The sequence below is a fragment of the Euprymna scolopes genome, chromosome 22 (assembly GCF_053919585.1).
Source record: "Euprymna scolopes isolate OS-2025 chromosome 22, ASM5391958v1, whole genome shotgun sequence".
In the NCBI taxonomy this organism is placed as follows: domain Eukaryota; kingdom Metazoa; phylum Mollusca; class Cephalopoda; order Sepiida; family Sepiolidae; genus Euprymna; species Euprymna scolopes.
This window is the reverse complement of record NC_136503.1, coordinates 94,717,540-94,742,220: the sequence shown is the minus strand read 5'-3', so window position 1 is coordinate 94,742,220 and position 24,681 is coordinate 94,717,540. Positions and strand designations below refer to the sequence as shown.

The window sequence follows — 24,681 nt, the reverse complement described above, 5'->3', positions numbered from 1 at the left end:
CGTCAAAAACTACTATAAGTCCCCCGCGTGTGAAATTACTAAAAGAGAAATATTATAGAAAATCAATAATCACGAACTATATATCGGTCTTAGTCGCGTATTGTCAGTGTAATACGCAGTCTGTAATCGATTATGATATTTTCAGAATAGTTCACAACAAAATAGTTCCTGTGAAATATCCCTTTCATGGTATTATTTTATATAGTGCTTTTTTTTATAAGTGGCAAGTTTATATAAGTGGCAAGTTTATATAATGGAACGATGAAATTTTCGTGCTAGAAAAGACTACGTGATTTCATTTCCGTTTGATAAAAACCAGGATCTCTTTTTTGTTGTTGCAGAGCATCTACTAATTGGCCACCTGTGTACAAATCCCAAGAGTGATAGAAGCCTTCTATCATGTCTGAAAGTGACACAATGTTTAATGAGTGAGATCGGAGATGCGCCGCTGTGCAACTCATGCTCTCTACTAATCTAAGGATGGAATGCTGTTGCCATATCTGGGCAGGAGCTGCTGAAAACAGCCTATCCTGCCTTGACAGAGTACAAAATAGACTTCGTGGCTTAGTGGGGGATGCCCTTTTCGCTACCCTGCAACCTCTCTCCCACAGAAGAGACGTTGCGAGCCTATCCTTGTTTTATCGTTATTTCCATGGCAGGTGCTCGTCTGAATCTCTGGTCCCCCCTCGCCAATCTTTCACGAAAAACACCCGTCTAGCTGAATCCACTGTGAAAAATTTCCCCCACTCTATATCTGTGCCTTAATCAAAACGTGGATTCCATGAACAAAGTTCCTTTCTTAGAACTGCACGCCTGTGGAACTCTGTTCCGTCTGCCTGCTTCCCACCGGACTACAACTTAGATGTCTTCAAGTCCAACGTTAACAAATTCCTAATGAACCGCCCCCTTAAGTAAACACTTCATCAAATCTCCACACTAACGTAATGTACTTGCAATAACCCTTATCCCTGAGTGGCTTCCGGGCCTTGATAAGTGGTGATCACTGTGTAAAAAAAAGTTATGACATAAGGACCATTGCCAGCACCCTCAAAATGCATGTCCACACGTTGCAACGAAATTTCCGGTCACAATTATAGTCTTTGGTGTTGTTTCACGTAAGTGCCACATCATGCCAGCTCACATCTCAAAAGTCGACTTAAAAGTCAAGACCAAAGTTTATATGGATGTGCTGAAAAGTGTGGTGACCCTTTGGTGCAATCAGGTGGTTGCTGGCCAACCACTGGGTGTGGCAGCAGGACTCGGCGTCGGCTTACAAGTCGAAAGAGACACTGATTGGATTTATTTGCTTCCCCACGTAGCAAATTAGGCACAAGGCCGTTTTTTAATGTGGAGATGGGGGAAGGGGGGAGGGAAAGGGGGTACCAGCTCCCGAGAGGTGGGAAATGGGAGCTGGATTAGAAACTGTTGGTATGAAGGGTTGCCCCTTCAGTGACCAAGTTTAGATATGTGGGGTTGGCCCCACATATGGTCTTTGCTAGTCATAGCTGTTCTTTGCTAGTCTTAGCTTTGCAGCATCTGTCGGAACAGATGGTATTTATTTGCTCCCGAGAGGTGGGAAATGGGAGCTGGTTAAAGGTCAGGCATGTGGGGTTGCTCCCACATCTGGTCTTTGCTAGTCATAGCTAGTCATAGCTTGCAGTATCTGTCGGAACAGATGGTATTTATTTGCTCCCCCACCGAGCAAATTAGGCACAAGGCCGATTTTAATGTGAGGAGTGAAGGGAGGGGGAAGGGAAAAAGGGGACCAGCTCCCGATAGGTGGGAAATGGGAGTTGGTTAAAGGTCAGGCATGTGGGGTTTCCCCCACATCTGGTCTTTGCTAGTCATAGCTAGTCATAGCTTGCAGTATCTGTCGGACAGATACTACACTTTGATCTTGTCCCCCATGCCGCCGAAGCGGGGGGGGGACTGTTGGGGAATTCTAAGCGCTGTCCAAAGAGACACTGATTTTGCTTCAGAAAGAATGCTACGAATGCATGCCCTTATCTCATTGTACATTTCCTCCTCCGACCTGACACCGCTGGACTACATTGTTTGATCATAGGTCGAGGACATCACCAACATGATCTCACGCAACAGCAAAGCCAGCCTGATCGCATTCATGTGCCGAGTATTTGCTTAGCTCCCGCCGGCTCTTATAAAAAGGCATGCTCTCAGTTCAACTTCTTTCATCTCCTCAATTGTCTCACAACTAAAGTCTTCTAAAGTTCTCCTTGAGCTAAGGGAATAATCAAAAATAATAAAAAAGGAGCGGAACTATTTTGATGCCCATCTTGAACAAGTAGGAGTTTTTTACAAGTATGAAGTTGTGGACTGATCTTCTTTGAGCACCCTTGGGACAAACTTCGCTTAAATTTTCCGCACCTTATATTCCTCGCGAATAATTGGGTATATAGTTCTTACAATGACATCAAACTGTGCATCTATTTTCTCTATAGACACACGACGGTCCTTCTCTATGAAATTCTTTCTTTGGCCAATCAGCTCTGGTGTTCGAACTTCCTTACTCCTCCCACACTTTTCGTCATCCCTCACAAATCCCCTGCCTTCCTTGAGTCTTATGCAACTCAAAAACCGATGCTCGATTCATGCAAGATGGTCCAAAAGCAGTCTGAAGCATTCCATACATTTTCTGTGGCTTTTTTCTAAGTTTAAAACAGAATTTTGTTCTTCTTAATTTTCCTCACGTCAAGATTACATTTTTTAAATTCACCAGTTGTAACAATTAGGCTTTGTTGTTGCTGTTTCATTTGATTGGTTGGTTGTTTTTGTTTTACGGCATATCAACCCTTTTCAGATTATTTAATGCCGAATCCAAAGATTTTGAAGAATTTTTTTTAATAGAATATATTTGTTGTTTTCAAGTCGGTTTCTAATCAACCCATAGTTGGAACCATAACAGGTACTACCACTCCGGGTCCGAGTGGACCTGGGAGCAATGGCAATTAAAGGGCGGCTCCACACACCTCAAAGCCCGCAAGTTGGGGGGTCACCACTGGATATAGTTTAAGGTCATATCCAGGACCTCTTTCATTTGAATCTGAAATTATAAGTTAGTCAGTCACCTCATAAGGCGTATAGCAACAACTTCCTGATTTTTTAAGTGTCTACGACTATTTTAAATGCTGTTACAAAAAAAAAATGGTTTAAACTTATTGAATGAACATTGTAGTCATGCCAATAAAGAGATTTGCTGAAATTCGAGTGATGGTAATTCACGGTGCTTTGCATAAAGGTCTACTTCATAAGATCTCAAGCTACGTAATAGATAGAAATATTCTATCAATTATCAAAGTTGATAGGCTTATAAGAGAAGTCGTCGATGGGAAGAAATCAAACACTCATATTATCAACGTGCGTCACTTAGTGTTCTATCCTGACACCAATCTTCTTCCTGATGTTCATTAATGATTTCCCGAATGGCATTATGTAATCATTTGTAGATATTTATGCAAACGACACCACACTCTATGGCAACACTTTAAAGGCCGAAACTCCTTTCTGATTCTCTCTCTTCTGATCTTAAGCAGTTAGTGCAATGGAGAAAACGATGGATAGTTGATCTAAATGCATATAAATATTTCCTTCCATCATAATCGCTCTGATCGCTCTGATCCTTATCAGCCTCTAATTAAAATGGGAAGCATCATGTTTTGACAAGCTTCTAGCACTAATCTCTACTCCTGATCTGAAACGAAACACATGTATCAAATTCGTTTCCAATGTTGCTGAAAAACATGCCTGGATCATTGTATCGCTCTACAAGGTATCTCACTTCCGATCCATTCCTCTATCTGTATAAGAGACAGCTAGGCACTAAAATGGAGTACTGTCGCCACATCTGGGCAAGACATGCTATTCGCGCCCTATCCTGCCTTGATAGAATTCAAAACCGGCTTCGAAACTGATATGTCCTAAGGTGGCCTATTATTTGGACAATCAAAATATTAAGTATTCCGCGAAAGGAATAAATAAATGTGGTTTTAATACTGAAAGAGAAGTTTATTTACGTATTTACATAGAGACAAACACAGCATGCTAACGTTCAGGCAGGAAGCCTCTGTTTTTTTAAGGTTTTTTAAAGAAGACTCGGTTCCTTATGTAGAATGTTCTCTTCTTTGCAAACTTTTCCCCACAGAAGAGATGCTGCGAGCCTGTTTTTGCTCAACCGTTTTATATGTTATGACAATAATCATCTCAGCTCTACTCTATGGTCCACCACGCCAAATTTGCAAAAAAAAACAAAAAAACACTCGTCTTGTTATAGCAACTTCAAAAAAATGACCCAATCTATATCTGCGCCTTAATACAAAAGCAGATTCCATGAACAAAGTTTGTGTTTTCGTATAACTACCCGCGTGTGGTACTTAGTTATGCTGGACTGCTTCCTTCTTAAATATGCAAGCCTTAAAGTCCAATGTAAACGAGTTCTTATTTAGCCGTCTCTTTAAATAATCCAATTCCTACCCAAATTCATTCATTAACGATTACTATATTATCCCAATACATTCACTAACAGTTGTCCTTGAGGTGCCTTCGGGTCTTGATAAGTGGTGACTCTCTTGCAAATATCAAGGTTACGGTCGAATCCCGAAAATTGCTATTTGATGCGCGTTGCTGGATGGTCAAATAAGTTGTCCATATGTCTTCAAAGGTAAGGATGGTCAGAACGTACCAATCAACGATGAGCGATACATATATGTAGTTTCAGTTATACTGAGCCACATGCCACACAGCGCGCAATACGATCACTTTACTGTGAGTAACATTTGATGAACGAATAATTTCACGAAATAAACCTATTCGCTACCTTTTTCGTGCTATGTAGCCAATTAAAAATATTTTTCTTTAGGCATATTAAAAATCCGATTGCTACTCTGATAAACAAGACATACTAGACTACTTGAAACCAAGCAATTGTTATATCATTGCCGAAAGACAGTCTAATTTTATGAGTAAAGTTTGTGATAAGTTGTTGGTTTTGTTGGTTTTTGTTTTACGGCATATCAACCCTTTTCAGGTTATTTAATGCCGAATCCGGTGATTTTGAAGAAAAATGTTTTTAATAGAATATATTTGTTTTTCGCAAGTTAGTTTCTATTTAACCCATAGTTAGGACCCTAACAGGTACTACCACTCCGGGTCAGAGTGGACCTGGGAGCAATGGCAATTAAAGGGTGGCTCCACACACCCCAGAGCCCGCAAGCTGGGGCCTCACCATCGGATGTAGTTTACGGTCATATCCAGGACCCCCATTGAGTGACTTTTACCCTCTGCAGGGGGGAGGGCAGTCGGCGTATTCTAATGCCCCACCGACAGGGCCAGTTTGTGCTAAGTATTCCTCTTTTTATGTCATATAAGAGCAAGCAGCCGCTGATATATAATCGAAATTTTACGTTAATAATAATACGTTAATAAATACGAAAAATTAATATTTGTGATATATAATATATTTATATAATAAAAATATTTTTCTATAATTTATTTAAATTTAAAATTCGTCGCCTGTAAAGTCCGAAGTTTAAAACCTTTTTTTTTTTTAAACCACGTTGTTTGTATTTTTTTTTTAATGAAACCTTAGTCCTTGCTCCTTTAATTGATAAAAAATTAAGGTTTGAATTACATTTTTCGAGTAGTTATAAGCTTGGAAAGACAGGGGGTCGAATTAATTCACGCACCCCCACCATTTTGAAATGTCTATTAAAAAGTAAATAATTTACTCACCAAAGTTTTATATATCACAAATTAAAGATAAAAGATTAATAAATAATATATTCAAATTTAAAACAAAAAAGAATAGTTTTTTAAAAATTTACCTGTAAAGTCCGAAGTTTAAATTTTTTTTTTTAAATTACGTTTTTTTTTGTTGTTTTTAAATAAAACCTTGGTCCTTGCTCATTTAATTTTCAGCATAAAAACGTTGAATAGACGGCTATTACACAATGAGATACAATTGAGTGTGCAAATATCTTCACTTAAATATGTAGCTGTCTGTTTCAATATTGTCAAACTCTATCTTCCCCGAAAGTCAGAGAGCGGCGCTTAAATGACTGGATGTTTAATAGGTGTTAAAAGCCACAGAGCGGCGCTTAAATGATTGGGTATTTTTAATAAGTTTTTAATCGGTTAAAATAGTTTTAAGGGGTAAAAAAATGGAGTGTGCAAATATCTTCACTGGAAAATCTCTAAAACGTTAAATATGTAGCTGTCTGTTTCAATATTTTCAAACTCTATCTCCCCCGAAAGTCAGAGAGCGGCGCTTAAATGACTGGATGTTTAATAGATTCAACGTTTTTTTATGCTGAAAACATACAGTCCACTTATTGACCACATATCGCCGACATATACAGCAATCACGCCAAGTGAAGGAATTAATGTTTTTGGACAATTTTTTCGATATTTGTCGTCCGAAGGGTCTAGCTTGACAACGATATCGATCTGGTGCAAATTTGTCGGCTTTGTCGAATGTTTTTGCGATTCATATAAACCTACATTTAAACATACAAGTGAGATTTATAATATAGATAAATCGATTCGGCAGTAAAAAGCAAAAAAATAATTGTATGATATGAAAACAAGCAAACTGAACGTCATTCCTAAATATTGGAGACATTAAAACTTAATATATAAAAAGGTTTGATAAAATTGTTTGATATGCGGTAAAACAAAGCAACTGAAATAAATATTTGAAAATGCAAAGAATATAAACATGTACCTCATTTTAATATAACCGAATTCGATATTAAATAATGTGAAAACGTGCCTTTAAGGACCTGTAGCAGTTAACAAACTATTTACTATAAGCGGATCAATGCCTGGTTCAAAAGTGATTCGGCCACATGGTTGGCGGGGCGCATTGATTTGAGCTGTCCCCTTAAGGACTATTTTTTTTAACCCTTTGGGATCTCAGCTGCGATCGCCAGAGAGACGCCAGCAAGCGACCTAAACAGACCTTTCTCACTCACCTCTCCCACTGCTACTTGTTGACGACAGCAGTCTGATGGCAGACGACACCTTCAAATAGACATTTACACTTTCTTTCTTTCTCTCCAGTTTGAGATAAAATCTCGCCTTTTTTTAAATTAACCCTTTATTATTGTTTTGTTAAAAGCAATGTCGTTTGGTCTTGTGTTTATTTAAGTAATTATTAGGAGAGAAATGCACGACATTCCCCTCCTCTAGCCCTTTCTTACCGACAACCTTTCTTTGTACTCACTTTTTTGTACAATATATTCTTTCTGGCAAAACCCGTTGTTCGCATCTTTAATGATGACCCTTTCTCATCGCCGGAACAAAAGATTTTCCCAAAATTACTGCATTCAAAATTTAAATAATCCGAAACGGTTGACATGCCGTAAAAAAAAAAAAAAACTAATCCATTTTATTTATTTTGTATATTTTCATTTTATTTATGTATAATCTTTGAATAAATATTCAAAGATATAAAGAACTATAAGACTGAACCTTTTTTTCAAAAATTGCCGAATTCAGCTTTAAATAACTTGAAAAGGCCTGACATGACGTAATAAAAACAGAACAAATGAGATTAATTATAAGAAACTTATAGATCACGTATAGGCAATCTAGACATCATTAATTACACAGTTGTATAGATGTCGAAACTTATAGGCTGCCAATTTTCTCAATAGAACTGCACCAATGACGTATTTATCTCTGTTCCACAAACATTAGAAAATGCCATTCAAAAGTAACGAGGCTTTAAAACGATGCCTCCGTTCAGTCTCAAAAGACAAAGGATACCCCCTGTAGGGCAGCTGCATATGTAATTATAAGGCAAGGGTGGCGCAATCACCAACCACACCTCTTGTGAATCGGCACTGTTCGAGTCCAATGGCAAGGAGAAGTCCAGGACGACTGGAAATACCGAGATAAGCGGAGAGCACCTACAGGACCTGGACGTTCCAAATGGTCACCTATCTGGTACTGGCCAGGCTTATCGTTGCTTAACTTCGGTGATCTAATGGGGGCCGGTGGGCCAAACGTAAATATGAATCAAAAGTGATGCTTCTGATAAAAAGCACCTTTACGAGTACCTTCGATATGTTTTCGGACTTTTTGTACAGCCATTCAAAATTGTCGGAGACACTTTAAAATTCAGTGTGTTATTGTTCTACATCTTATGAGCTGACTGACCAATTTTTATGATTTCAAGTTCAGCTACAGCAGGAATCGGAATACACCCTACTAAAGCTTTATTGGCCCAGTTGGTGAATTTCAAAAATGCAATCTGGAAGCGAGAACATATTAGAAGAACGATATGCAATAAAATTCTGTTTTAAACTTGGACAAAATCTTACAAAAACGTATGGAATGCTTCAGACTGCATTGGGATCACTTAGCATGAATCTAGTATGAGTTTCTGAGTGGCATAAGAGATTCGAGGAAGGCAGGGAGTAGGTGACGAATGATGAGAGGTACGGGAGGCGTAAGGAAGTCAGAACACGAGAGCTGATTGGTCAAATAAAGAATTTCATGGATAAGGACGGTCGTTTATCTATACAGACAATAAGTGCACAGTTTGATGTTAGTGTGGGAACTGTTTACACAATTATTCGCGAGGATCTACAGACCAAGAGGGACATAAATAAATTAACGATTTATCAGAGAAGACAAAGCCTGGAAGGTTGGGAGTCCTTTAAACACATATCGTAACTATCAAGCAACAAAAGAATTCAGCAATTTTGGTATTCAGAGGAAACGCTAAAAAGCAATATTTTATATGCCAACTAGTAGAAAACGTTTACATTAGTGTTGGGACGATTAATCGGAGTAGGAACAATCGGAGCTTTTTGGTGTATCCGAATTGGCATTGGAATCGAAAAAATTTGAGCCAATTTTCCGATGCCAAAACCGATTCCTTAAGTTATCTTTGTTTTATTATTTGATTGGTAATTGTCTGTATTTTTTTTCTTTTTTGAGATGAGGTGTTTTCATTGATTAAGATTGTCGGACTGACTTCCTCATCCTGGTTGTTGTAGTCACAACGTTTCGGCCGTTTTGCCCTCCGGCCTTCATCAGGTGTTTTGTATCGAACTGGGGAACCGTTTGTTAGGAGTCTCGAGCCCAACCCTTTATTATTATTACGGGGTACCGTGTTCGGACTCCAGCTAGGCTCTGGGACATAGTTGCTGATTCTCTGTTTTTGAATGTTACTTTTAACTGCCTTCGTTCAGGATTGAACTCAGCACCTTTGTGTAACTGTAAACTTTGATACAACGTCGAGGACCACTCGGCCATATGTCACTGGGACAAGATAATCAGCAACTATGTCCCAGAGCCTAGCTGGAGTCCGAACACGGTACCCCCGTAATAATAATAGAGGGTTGGGTTCGAGACTCCTAACAAACGGTTCCCCAGTTCGATACAAAACACCTGATGAAGGCCGGAGGACAAAACGGCCGAAACGTTATGACTACAACAACCAAGATGAGGAAGTCAGTCCGACAATCTCAATCAATTATTATTTGATGTTGGTTTAATAAACCGCTAATAATAATAATAAAATGATAAGTATTTATTGATTTTAATTTCCAGCCTTGATGTCTGAAGTCAAGTCGTGGTTGGAGGACGTACCTGGGGTGTTCTACAAAAACGGTCTCCAGAGCTGCATCAAACGATGGGAGAAATGCATAACTCTGGGTGGTTCCTATGTAGAGAAAGACTAATAACTGTGCCAAGTTTCGTTGCTCTACTGCTATGGGAAGTGAGTCAGGGGCATTACTTATTGCACGCCCCTTGTAGTAAAATATTTAGAGATTTATAAAGAATCGGAATCGGTAATTGTATAGGAATCTGAAATTTAGTACAGAATCGGTAATTTGTCGGAATCAAGAAAAATATTCGAATCGTCCCATCACTGGTTTACATAGGAAACACCGATAACGTAGTGGCAAATCAGAATTTTTTTAACGAATATCTCTTAGATTGTTAGCTACCTGAAAACACAGGATAGAATAATCGAAGATTATTATGAATTCAGAAATTGTATTTTGTAAATAATATTTTGGGAATGTTGAAATCTTAGTTGGTATTGTTATTGGAGTCGGAGTCAGACATATTGTTTATAGTAAGAGTGAAGGTTAAAAACAATTCTGCAAGGAATTCGAAAATCTATGAACGGAGTCAGCTGGAAACAACGTGAATCTACATGCGCATGTTTGCGAGCGTGATGGATGACGTAATCGAAATTAAGTTAAATTAATATAGAGTTAAATTTTGGGAGTCAAAGATCGAGAGTGAGAAAAAGCAGCTCGTGTCGAACGGTGATGTCTCCCTGTAGAGAGGGATCAGAATGCATTAGTCTATGATCAGCGGCAGCTTTCTAATGGGGAAACATCGGAAATAAAGTTGCTGAAAAGATATTTGTTGGGATGGAACCTTCTTTGCAGCTGTTCCCGCGAATCCGTCAAACAAGATCAGGGATAGAGCAGGTATGTTTCTCTGATTGGCCCGATGTTACAAGCCCTGAGAACTGTTGTCTTTTTGTTACATGTCTGTTGTTAAAATTTATCTGTTTTCATGGGTTTTATATCACTAGATATTTCTAAACTTCAACCATCTTGGAGAGAAAGAAATCAATCACTAACCCCCATCCCCCACCCCCAAAATTTTCTTTTCTCCATTTCATCCATTCTAGGGAGCATTCCCACTTAGAGACTGGCCAGCAGGAGTTCAGATTCCTTTAAAAACCAAAGTGGATCTGGCAGTCTATCAACTACACGGGATTAGGAGGGCCCTACTAACCTCTACTGGTATTTTTTTCTTCCCCCGCCCTCGACATAAATGAATTATTGTATTGTCTTTATTGTTATATTTTTGTTTTTACACGCTAATTGAAAAAAAATGTTTTAAAAATTGGGTGCTAAGTAGGACGTCCCCAAATACGAAAGGGTGAATGCGGTATTATGGTAAAAGAAGAATCTGCAAAGAGTGACAAGGATGACCAACGACCCCTTTGTTTCCCCCCTTTTGAGTTGGTCTTGTGCCTAAGTTTTTGTTCATGTTCTTTTTTGCCTAAATAAAAGATTTAATATCTCAAAGTGTAGTATCTGTTCTTCAGGTTCTGCTCCACCTCAATTTCTTGTTCTTGTTCAGTGATAGACACACGTACGTAATATATACAACCGTCCATGTCATACGGAACCACTTTCCACGTGACATATCTTCGGGTGGAAAATTGTGGTTTCGATTAGTTTAAGTCCGGAGTTCGTGTCTTTGGAAAAAGAATGTAGTTCCAGGAAAAAAAAGAGACACGAAACACGTGACTGTTTAACGTTTGTCACAATCGAAAGTTAAAAGAAAAGCCGAAAGACATCACGAATGCGTAAACGCCTTCGCACACCAAGTTTTCATCGTGAATTCGAAGTTTATACGCGCGTTTTCTCCACTGCACACAAACACATTGTTATGAAATCACGTAATTGGATTACATAATACTTTATTTAATACTAGTATGGGCGGCTTTGCTCAGGCGTAAAATACATGTAAAATATGATATTTCAATTTGAACAGTATTCGTATGTATATATATATATATATATATATATATATATATATATATATATATATATATACAAATTTAGTTGTTAATTTAAATTCTGAAATCAAAATGTAGACACATATATTCGAGTTACGAATTTATTGTTTGACAAAAGGAATATATAGAAGGGGTTATATTAATAAGAATATATAGAAAGGGTTATATTAATCTCCTTAATCCATGGATTTTCAATGTTGAAAATTTCAATATTGAAAATTTATATATTGCTCTGTTCTTAAATATTGAGCTTTTTCCTTTTTGGCTAGGATCACCCTGAAAGTGTTACATCTAGTAATATCTATCAGGATTCCCATTGGATTTTAATCCGTGTCTTATCTCGTTTATATATATATATATATATATATATATATATATATATATATATATATATATATATATATATATATATATATGTATATATATATTATAGATTCGTGATGTCAAAAGTAAAAAATTAAGTATTTAGGTGCAATCAGTTGGTTGTTTTTGTTTTACGGCATATCAAGCCTTTTCAGGTTATTAAGTGCCAAATCCAAAGATTTTGAAGAAAAGTTTTTAATAGAATATATTTGTTGTTTTCAAGTCGGTTTCTATTTAACCCATAGTTGGGACCCTAACAGGCACTACCACTCCGGGTCGGAGTGGACCAGGAAGCAATTAAAGGGTGGCTCCATTCTCCCCAAAGCCCGCAAGCTAGAGCCTCACCACTGGATATAGTTTAAGATCATATGCAGGACCATTAGGTGCTATCGGCTAGAATCGAAGCGAAAATGTAGCATTAAGAGAGGGTGACTTTACCACTTTACTGTGAGACACATATAAACCGATTAAAAATGAAAAATAAACTAGGATGCATGTACAAAATGCATTACGATTTTTTCTATTTTAACCCGTTAAAAACTATTTTAACCGACTAAAGACCCATTAAAGAAGGGTCCATAAACGTTCCAATCATTTGAGGCCACTAGTGCAGCTCTGCGAATTTTTGTGTTGGAGAAGATAGAGTCTGAAAATATGGAGACAGACAGACAGACAGATATATAGGCGTTTATATATTAGATTTTCTTTAATGTATTTTAAAACTGATCCAAGAATCGTCAGTATCTTTGTTTTGTTTTTTTTTTGTTTTTTTTTTGGGGGGGGGTAATTTTTGTCAGCGAAAATTTGTGTACGAACGAAGAGAAAAATATTAACTGAAAAGAAGGAAGGCAGAGAGACAATTACGAGAAAAGAGAACACGTCTGTCAAAACGTGTGAGTGAAAACAAAATGTGAAGAGAGAGAAAGAGAAAGAGGAGGACCAGTTGTTTTATAAAAAAAGGAGAGGACACGCCTGTCATCATTTAGCAGTGAAAACAAAACTGGAAAGGAAAAAAACGCCGATAGCTATTAGTTGCATGCTCTTCTGTAGTGAATGAATGTGTGAATGTAGTATTGACATGAAATTCTAAAAGATAAACTGAAATGGCCGAAAAATGGGCTGAAATGACTTAAATTAATAAAAAATAAATGACTTAGAATGACTTTAATGAACTTAAGGATGAATTGAATAACCTTAAGAATGACTTGAATGCTTAAAAAAATAACTGGAATCCTTCAAAAACAACTTGAATGATCTGGAGAATGAATAGAATGGCTTTGATACTGACTGGTTGTAAAGTGGGTGATCATTTTACATTAAATAAATACATAAAAGTGATCCCCCACTTGATATCACAAAGTTACAAATATAAGTACACTATGTAGTAAGAACAGATACTACACTTTGATCTTGGCTAAAAAGCCAAGAAAAGGGTATTTATTTACTCCCACACAGAGCAAATTAGGCACAAGGCCGATTTTTAATGTGAGGAGTAAAAAGTAAATGGGGACCAACTCCCCGGGGAGTACGGGAGCTGGATAGTTACAATTGGTATGAAGTGTTGCCCCTACATTGACCAAGGTCTTATATGTGGGGTCGCCCCCACATATGGTCTTTGCTTGCAGTATCTGTCGGACAGATACTAAGCTTTGATCTTGGCGAAAAAGCCAAGAAAAGGGTATTTATTTGCTCCCCGACCGAGCAAATTAGGCACAAGGCCGATTTTTAATGTGAAGAGTGAAGGGGAAATTGGGACCAGATCCCCGGGGAGTAGGGGAGCTGGACAGTGACAGTTGGTTTGAAGGGTTGCCCCTACATTGACCAAGGTCTTATATGGGGGGTTGCCCCCACATATGGTCTTTGCTTGCAGTATCTGCCGGAACAGATACTACACTTTAATCTTGGCCAAAAAATCTTAAAAAGCTAAGAACAGCATCTATAAACAACAGACGTTTGATCTTAACCAAAAAGGCCAAGCACAAAAGTGTTACGGACAGACCGACCGACAGATTGACCGACCGACCGACCGACCGACCGACTGAAGAGAAAGATAAGCTTTGCAGCACGCGCGCGAAAATAAAGACTGATCTTTGAATAAGAAGAAAAGACGAAAAAGAAAAGGATTAAGACAGCTGGAAAAGGGCAATTGACAGCGACAGATAGGGAGACTAGGCAGCGAATGTATGTCTTCCTAGGCGTACATTCGCTGAATGAAAAGCAGTAACAGACGATAATGTGCGTTGAAATCGCCAAGAAAAGAAATTTCTACCGTTTTCAAACGAAATGAACGGAAATATGTTTGGAACCACCGGCAATATATATGCGGAATGAAAAGAAACTGGGTGTGACATTGGATTGCGAAAATGGAAAGAAATTGTACTTTCAAGGTGTCTTTATTTCATCTCGAAGAAGTCTTGAAATGAAAACGTAACGCTGATAAATATATAAGTAATTTTTTTTTTTTTTTAGTATACACACACGCCTATATACACAGACATAGCAGAAAAGAACACGCATAAAAACGGTTTATTTCAATAAAAAAAATGATTTGTAGAACAAAACCAAAAATAACTATTACATGATTTATTTATTGCGGACTATTATCTTCATCTTTTTTTGATGTTGTTTCACGAACATTTCGGCCAACTATTCATCTGGCCTTCGTCAGGTGGTAACCGCGACGAGATAGGAACTCCGAATCTCTTAACTGCATTCTCAGCAATTAATGCCATCCATAGTTGTTGTCGTCTCACCCCATTTTTGGCCAAGTAAGCCTCTGACCGGCTTGGAGTAGTATGGATGGGAGTAATTGCTGAGAATGCAGTTAGCAGATTTGTAGTTCCTATCCCATCACGGTTTACCACCTGACGAAGGCCAGAGGAATTGTTAACCGAAACTTTTTGAAAAAAACATCTAAGAAAGATTATGATAATAGTCCACAATAAATTAATTAATAATACTCATCTCAATAATGAATTCCAGTTAAATAATATATAAACTATTACTTGGTTGACATTCTCTTTGCTGCTTTTAATGCTAGGACCCTTCTAAGAATAACACTGATCAGTTCACAAATATCATCTTCAGAAATTTCTTGCCATGTGAGACACTATAATGTTAAAAGTTCAGACTTAGAAAATGGTTTCTTTTCGTTTTTTTGTTTGTTTGTTTGTTTTGTGTGAATGTTTATGTTTAATATGCCCCAATGAGTGACTTGGGCATTATTAATCCCATTTAGGCTCAACCAATGTTGTGTGTCCCTAATTCAGTGAAAGCGAGCTCTGTTTTCCATAAATAGAGGTTAACTTTGCTCATTTTACCATTTGGTAATATTGTTAAAAGTCCTTAATGTAATAAAACAAAACATATTAAGCAGAATTGATGTTTCCTTCACACTTCACTCAAAGTTTCATTCAATACCATAACCGAGAAGCCCATGTTTCGGTATTTTTTTTTTTACACAGGCATCACCACATTATAAAGGCCAAGAGCTCACTCAAGGATATGGGTTAAAGAGTGTACAGTAGAAATTGGACAATACCACATATACATATAAACTGAATAAAACTGAAAAATAAACTAAGATGGGTGTAGAAAATGTATAACGATTTCAAAACATTCTGGACTTCTTAAAAAACTAATTTCACTGGCCAAAGACCCGTAAAAGAACGGTCCGTAAAATTCAATCATTTGAGGTCCCTAATGCTGCTCTGCGACTTTTAGTTCTTGAGGAGATAGAGTTTGAACAGACAAATAACTCTCTTGATGTAGGGATAGCTGTGCGCGTAATTGCGAGGCAAGGGGTGCGCAATTCCCGACCACACTTTTTTCGGAATCGGAGACCAGTGGCAACAAAAAGTCAAAGACGACTGGAAACAATCCCGATGTAAACGGAGAGTACATACAGCACCTGGAAATCCCAAATGGTCGCCATTTAGTACTGACCAGGTACAACGTTGCCTAACTTTGGTGATTTAACGAGAACCGGTGTGTCAATATGATCACGCCAAATATGTCCTAGGATGGAGTGCTGGTGTCACATTTGGGAATAGGCTGCTCAGAGCACATTTTCCTGCCTTGACAGGGTACAAAATCTTGTGGGGAATGACAGAGTGTTTATTATTCTTAATTGCTATCTTTTCACCACCAACGCTCTGATCTTCACTCGGCCATCAATTGAGTGACAATTGAATTGACAAAAAAAAATAGAAAGAAAACAAATATTGTACATCCTTAAAATTTTGGTGATGAAAGAGAAATAATCCCCTATCGATGTTGATTAATTGCCTCCCCTTTGTTAACTAATCTTTTCACAAATTCTAGACCATAATCATAAAATAGAGACTAAATTACAGAATACGAAAATATCTACGGGGCCAGTAACTTTTCTCTTTTCTTTTCCAAACAACAGCGAACATGCCTGAAGACGGTCAAAGGATAATCCAACCGAAACGTTGGACAAATAACATACTATTGCATATACGAAGGGGTTACCATGCTACAGAAGTAAAGAAAATTGCTATTTTTGTCTCTGTATGTCTGTAATGTGTGTGTATATATGCGCGGGTGTAGCAAAGTTTGGGCATTTATAAGTATATTGATATATGTATATAGGTACATGTGGGGTTTAGATAACTTTCGTGTTTTATATTTATTCATATTTTTGTTTGTTTATTTGTTTTAATTTAATTTTATTTTTATTTATTTATTTTTATTTAATTTTATTTCTTTTTTGTTTTGTTTTATTTACCTTAATGTAATTTTTACTTTATTCCTGCGTAGTTTCAGAGTTATTGTCTAGTTTCAGTAAATAAAATAAAAAGCGTACAGCATGGATTCGCTTTTGAATATATGTATTAATGTGTGTGTGTATGTTGCGGTGTCTGTGTATGTGTGGGTTGTATGTGTGTTGCATGTATGTGTGGGTGGAGGTAGATTAAAAGACACCGGTCAGTACTTAGTTGACCAGAGCTAAGGTTCGTTACTTACAGACTCTAAAATGAGATCAATAATCCAGTGCGACTGGAAACAATGCCGAGATAAGCGGAGAGCACATACAGCACCTGGAAATCCCAAATGGTCACTCATTTAATACTGACCAGGTTCAACGTTGCTTAACTTCGGTGATCCAGCGGGAACCGGTGTCAACATGATTATGCCGTAATTATAGCATTTTGCATATTAGATAAAAAATAAAAATGTCCCAGACGAAATCATTTAAAAATTTGAATTATCAACATTTATTTTTTGATCTTTTTGATAACACTGTATGTTCTGATCGAACTAGACTCTTGCCGCATCGACATAAGTATATGCATATTATCTAGATAGACCTCTCAATTCTTGGGTCCTGGATATGACCTTAAACTATATCCGATGGTGAGGCCGCAGCTTGCAGGCTTTGGGGAATTTGGAACCACCCTTTAATTGCCATCGCTTCCATGTCCACTCTGGTAGTACCTGTTAGGGTCCCAACTATGGGGTAAATAGAAACCAACTTAAATAAACAGAAAAAAAAAAACAAACAAATATACTCTTTTAAAAAAGTGTTCTTCAAAATCACTGGATTCGGCATTAAATAACCTGAAAAGGGTTGATATGCCGTAAAACAAAAACAACCAACTAACTTTCAACTGTTGCTACTCAGTTATGGGAAACTTAGAAACACAAAAGCATCCAAACATCGCAGTTTCTTTATTTAGATACTTTTATAACCGAATAGACAAGCAACTATGATCTCTGATATTTTATAAATCGAAAGGTCACACCTGAAGTGGTTCTGTTCACTTCTCTATCCTCGTGTAATTATGTTTGGAACGCCGTTTTCTTATATTTACGTGAATATAAGCGCACTTTCAGAATCGTAGCGCTTCCTTGCCAAGGATAAGAGGGCGCATAAAGGGTTTACTGTTCTTGGACGTAAAGAACTGATATTTCCCTACTTGAAATATTAAAGCCCTCCTTTTTAAAGAAGTTGGATTGCAGCTACGCACGTGCAGCTATTCTCTGCTTGACAATTACGGTTTATTTCTGTACACAAACGCAAATGCAAATGCGTCTTCCTTCGCTTAGCGCTAATTTATTCTGAAGTTATTTTTCCGGAAAGTACAATATGTAATCAAAACGTTACAACATTTCACAATCCATCAACTGGACAAAAGTAACCGTTATAAAGAGATCAGGGCCCGTGGTGCAGTGAGTAAAAGCGTTTAATCTCTACGGTTCCGGGTGAGCATTATCTGTACATAGAGGCTTTGATCTTACCCAAAGCAGACCAGAGGTTTAATTTGCCAAAACGTAGTGAGACAACTATGGAAGGCAGGAATTACTGAGGATCCAGTTAAGAGATTGGATTTATTTGCTTCCCCATTGAGTAAATTAGGCATAAAGCCATTTTTAATGTGTGGGGGGGGGAGAAATGGGACCAGCTCCCGAGAGGTGGGAAATGGGAGCTGGATAGTGATGTCCATTTGATATATAGGGTTGCCCCTACATGGACAAAAAGATTGGGACAAGGACAATGGTCTTTGATTGCAGCATCTGCCGGAACAGATACTACACTTTGATCTTGACCCGAAGGCCACAAAGGGGCCCCGGTATTTATTTGCTCTCCCACCGAGCAAATTAGGCACAAGGCCGATTTTTAATGTGAGGAGTGAAGAGGAAATCGGGACCAACTCCCCGGGAAGTAGGGGAGCTGGATAGTGACAATTGGTATGAAGGGTTGCCCCTACATTGACCAAGGTCTTATCTGTGGGGTCGCCCCCACAAAGGGCCTTTGCTTGCAGTATCTGCCGGAACAGATGGTATTTATTTGCTCCCCCACTGAGCAAATTAGGCACAAGGCCGATTTTTAATGTGAGGAGTGAAGGGAGGGGGAAGGGAAAAAGGGGACCAGCTCCCGAGAGGTGGGAAATGGGAGCTGGTTAATGGTCAGGCATGTGGGGTTGCCCCCACATCTGGTCTTTGCTAGTCATAGCTAGTCATAGCTTGCAGTATCTGCCGGAACAGATGGTATTTATTTGCTCCCCCACCGAGCAAATTAGGCACAAGGCCAATTTTTAATGTGAGGAGTGAAGGGAGGGGGAAGGGAAAAAGGGGACCAGCTCCCGAGAGGTGGGAAATGGGAGCTGGTTAAAGGTCAGGCATGTGGGGTTGCCCCCACATCTGGTCTTTGCTAGTCATAACTAGTCATAGCTTGCAGCATCTGCCGGAACAGATACTACACTTTGATCTTGACCCGAAGGCCACAAAGGTGCCCCCGAAAAAGGAGGGGGGCGGACGAGGATACAGTTAAGAGACTTGATTTGTTTGCTTCCTCACTTAGCAAATTAGACACAAGACCGTTTTTTAATGTGGAGAGAAGGGGGAGAAAGTAGGGATAAAAGGGGACCAGTTCACGAGAGGTGAGAAATGGGAGCTGGATAGTCATGTCCATTTGGTATATAGGGTTGCCCCTACACGGACAAAAAGATTGCCACAAGGACAATAGTCTTTGATTGCTGCATCTGCCGGAACATATACTACACTTTGATATTGGCCCGAAGGTGGATTTATTTGCTTCCACACTGAGCAAATAAGGCAGAATGCCGTTTTTTAATGTGGAGAGTGAAGTGGAAATGGAGACCAACTCCCCAGGGAGTAGGGGAGCTGGATAGTGACAATTGGTATGAGGGGTTTCCTCTACATTGGCCAATAACTGATTACTACAAGAGCAGTGGTCTTATATGTGGGGGCAACCCCACATATGGTCTTTGCTAGCAGTATCTGCCGGAACAGATATTACACTTTGATCTTGACCCGAAGGTGCCGCCGAGAAAGTGGGGGGGGCAGACGAGGATACAGTTAAAAGGCCCAGCATTCGTATCCCATCGCGGTGAATCACCCGTAGAAGGTAAGAGGATGAGTTGGCCGAAACGTGTTGAAACGACAACAAATATGAAGAAATTCAGAAATAAATACGTACACAAATTACTCATCTCAAAAGTTTCCAAAAAATAAAATAATATATAATGCCATTCGGTACGACCCCGACAATTGAAGTCCAGATAAAAACGAAAAAATTAGATTTATAAGACCAAAAATTCATAACATAATTTTTAACAAACTGTTGATTCGTTTAGGATATTTTAACGATTCAAACAGTTTAAGATATTTTAAATCTGTACCCATTTTTCTTAATACAGTCATGAATAAGGTCTTCTGGATAACCATTATGAATATTTCCCCGATCCTAAGCAAATCGCCATCTTCAAGTCCATCGTAAACAAATTCTTGATGAGCCGTTTCCCTTAAGTAATCCAATTTAGCAAATTTCCACTACTACGTATTAGTACATTGTCTCATTGACGACTGTACACTCTTTTACCCTTGTTCTCGAGTGGCCTCTGGGCCTTGATAAATGGTGACTTCTTTGTAAACAAAACAAACCATATTTACTGCTTTCTACTGCTATCGTTATTTGCTATTTTTCCTGCCAGTAAGTGTAAAATAGAGTGGCTTGGGATACTTGATAAAGCAGATTCCAAAAATCATTTTTTTTTTTTGCGATTAGTCTCTATTGCTAACCTTTGTATCGGTCGAACGAGTCTATAAAAAAAAAGTTGAATCTCTTTGGGGAAATTTGAAGACTCCCTCTGTTTATTCTCCCTCGCGGTCCATTTAATCGTGTTTTATACGAACTAAATTGTTTAATTTAATCGGTTCTGGCACTTCAAATTCCTCCTAGTCCTCTTTATTTTCGACAATAATATAATTTTGAATCACAGTATCGATTTTATTCATGACGAGTTGATAGTTTAAAAGCCTGTAGACAATTTCCCGCCTGCCGTGCTTAAGTGCATTTACAATTTTTTTATATCTGAAAACATATACAGTAAGTGCCGTAAGTATATGATACAAAGCAAAAAATAACAAGTGAAGCATGCACAGTCCCACGTGCACAGTGGACGAGGCTTAAAAAATGACTATGTTCAGCATTTGCCCCCAAATTTTGCCCCCCAAAGTCGCCAGGAGACGTCAAATGTTTTTTGTTTTTGTTTTTTTACGTAGACATCACCACTTATCAAGCCCAAGAGGCCACTCGAGGATAAGGGTTAAAGAGTGTACACTAAAAATTAAACAATATAGTAACCGTTAGTAATGGAGATTCGGTAAATTTGTTAACTTATATGGAACAGCTCATACAAGAACTTGTTTACGTTAGACTTGAAGACAACCATATTTCAGTCAGCCGAAAAGCAGGAAAACGGAAGACAATTCCATAGGCGTGCAGTTATAAGAAAGACACACTTTGTTCATGGAATCTACGTTTAGGTTTAGGCACAGGTAAAGAGTGGGGTAAATTATTGATAGTGTTTTCTGCTAGACGGGTGTTTCTTGTGAAAGTCTGGCGAAGGGGCATAGATTGGGGCTCAGCCGAGCACTTGCCATGGTGAAAATGAATAAACGGTGCAGTTTACATACAGTAGCGTCCAAAACTAAGGGACCCAAATTTAAAATTTAATATTGGTTAGAAATAAGAACTGTGAAAAGCTGAAATTTTGACAATTGGTAGTCGTTATCATCCAAAATAACATAGTAAAATTTTAATCATTTTCAAAGGATAGAAAAAGAATTATAACAATTGTTTATTTATTTGCAAAACTGCTAAATACACATACATGGAAAATTTCGAACAAATATGGTAAAATAGTCCCAAAAATGGAGTGTTTTATTAGCGTAAAAGAGCCCCTGGGGCACACCCAAGAGTTATCGCGAAGTATAGACAAACAAAATTATGTAGAAATCAGTTAGTTACAACGTTTCAGAAAGTTTTTTAAAAAATCATCATTTTTTTTTTTTTTAATGAGCACAAAAGTTTCAATTTTAGCCATTTTTACCTCAAAGGCACCCTTAGGGGGCACCCAGAGTTTACCCGGAAAATACGTCCTGTTACTTTTTTTACTCATATCATGTTTAATGTTTGTGCAAAATTTTTAAAAATTCCAAGTCGTAGTTATTGAGAAAAGTGCGGACAGACGAACGGACGAACGGATGAACGGACAAGGGTGAATTTACAGGCCCACCCTCCTTTCTTGGGAGGGGGGATAAAAAAGTGCTATTCTAATGTGTTTTTTTTTTTTCGTTAGTAGACAATTGATGAACTGAAACACGTTCATACGAGATGATTTCTATGGGACCTTGCTGAAGTTGTTTGAACGGTACAAGTGCATTACAGCCGGAGGAGATTACTTTGAAGGGAAGTAGAATTTTATGTGTGTACTATCAATAAAAGTGCCCATACAAAAATGTCTTCAAACTTATTCAATGCACCTCGTACGCCCTCTTATTGATCCTTCCAGACTGAGACACTGTCACCTAAAATCATATCTTTTTATTTACATTTTCAAATAGGACTACGTTAAATACGATTACTTGGCGTTAAAAAACGTCTCCTTCTTCCATGAAAGACCGGCCGTTAAAAATCCTTATCCTAGCGCCGGTCTGCGACTTTTATTTACGGAGGAGATAGAGTTTAAAAATACGGAGACAGACAGACAAATATATAGCCTTTTATATATTAGATTTATATTTATATACTTTCTTTGCAGCTACTTGCACAGAAAAATCACCTCAAATGGATTGTACTGTCATGTCGCGCTGGCGTTGTTAATAATTGTGGAATGTGGCATACCATACTTTCGTCAAAAAACTGAACATCTATCTTTTAATAACGTTTTGAATGTCCATACACGATTTAATTATTACCTTAATCTTAGATGCTTTCGTCATGATACAACTTAGGATCTATGGTACCCCCTCGCCAGACTTTCACGAGAAAAACCTCGTCTAGCAAAAAACACTATCACTAATTTCCCCCTCTCTTTACCTGTGCCTAAACCTAAACGTAGATTCCATGAGCAAAGTTTCTTTCTTAGAACTTCACGCCTTCCGTTTTCCTGCTTTCCAGCTGACTACAATATGGTTGTCTTCAAGTCTAACGTAAACAAGTTTTTGATGAACCGTTCCGTATAAGTTAACAAATTTACCGAATTTCCATTTTTAGCGATTACTATATTGTCCAATTTCTACTGCACACTCTTTAACCCTTATCCTCGAGTGGCCTCAAGGCCTTGATAAGTGGTGACGCCTATGTAAAAAATAAAAGAGAGCCTCCCCAAAGACGAGAGCGATTCATTTTATTTGGAGAATAATGGGAGTAAGAGCGTTGATTATGCAAAGAGAGGGGTTTGGTTTTAGATGCATTAAAATTAACTAACCATATTTTCCATTGCATTTCGTGCTTAAAATCAGAAGGGAGGGAATGAGAAAGATTTTGGTTATTGCCTGCCTTCGAACTGTTGGCATTGCTTGTGATGTTGTCTGCATATTGATTTTTTTATCCAAAACACAATAATTCTTTCTTTTTTGTCAGAAATATCGTTCATGAATATGAATACTAAATAATAACATAAAAGAAGCGAGTGTATCGAGGATGCCAAAAGTAAACTAAAGGTACTTTCTATTCGCCATCATGTATAATTGTCTTTTCATCTCAACAAATGACACACTGCAGATTAGAACCTGGGCCTACCGATCATAAAAATTGAGGGATTATTGTATTTTTTAAACCGCGTTGACCCCTAACAAGATACACCGTCACTTGGACGTAAGGGGCTATTATTTAAGGCAATGCCGAGGAAAGATTACCAAGATGTTAGTTTACATTACATTAAAACTTGTGCAAATCAGTACAGCCAGGAAGCAGGTATCAGGAAGGGAATTCCAAATCTAGCTTTTCAAGGGAAGAAACTATTAGAATAGAAAGCTTTCTTGTATTTAGGGACCTCAAAAGTGAAGGGGTTATAATTTTTTGCAATGCGAACTTTATTATGTATGTCGAGGGGGCACAAGTGCAACAAGATCATCAGAGCACATTCTATTAAAATATTTGTAATATTGTGGCGATAAGACAGGGGTTGAAGCTTAGTTGACAAAGTGGGACCTATTAGATTGGAAACTCTTTTAGGACCCTATAAAAGGAGGAGAGGTTAGTCAAGATTTGGCAACAATACGCCACGAATGGGAAATAGTAGCCTTGTAGAGGTTTAGGATACTCTCAGTAGCTAGTAGATTTCTGGCTCGATAGAGGGAACCCACCGTCTTTGTAGCAACATTCGCAATGTACTCAATGTATTTGGTCCAGTAGTCTGTATTGATGATTGATATAGTTATTGTATTAATGATTGATGATTTAGAAAGTCATTTCAGTGCATTTATTGAAAACAAAATAAAACTCGAAATCAAATCGTTAAACAATATATATATATATATATATATATATATATATATATATATATATATATATATATATAACTACTTAATTTACTCACATAAATTTATATACGAAAGTATAGATTTATGCGTGAACTTTAAGTATTTACTTCAAAAGTGTTCAATACGTAGGTAGAGCTAGTTAGTAAGTTATAAAATGTATATGGCGATTAAACTATACTGAATATTCCGCGTTTCATCCACTCTAGGATTCTTCAGGCTGAAGAATCCTAGAGTGGATGGCACGCGGAATATTCAGTGTAGCTTAAGCACCATATACATTTTATAACTTACTATATATATATATATATATATATATATATATATATATATATATATATATATATATATATTCAAGTTGTAATATTATGCGCGGTTTGTTTTAATATTAGTTTTTTACATATCCAACATTTTTTCATTTTTTT

General features: G+C 37.8%; 1 long non-coding RNA gene and 1 pseudogene across 1 annotated transcript in view; both read right to left on the bottom strand.

The window, feature by feature from the left end:
* The window catches only part of LOC145243787 (uncharacterized), an 878,591-nt gene that overhangs the window by 530,238 nt on the left and 323,672 nt on the right, over positions 1-24,681 (bottom strand). The gene's annotated exons all lie outside the window — the stretch shown is intronic.
* On the bottom strand, positions 13,239-13,376 carry LOC145244069 (U2 spliceosomal RNA; annotated as a pseudogene).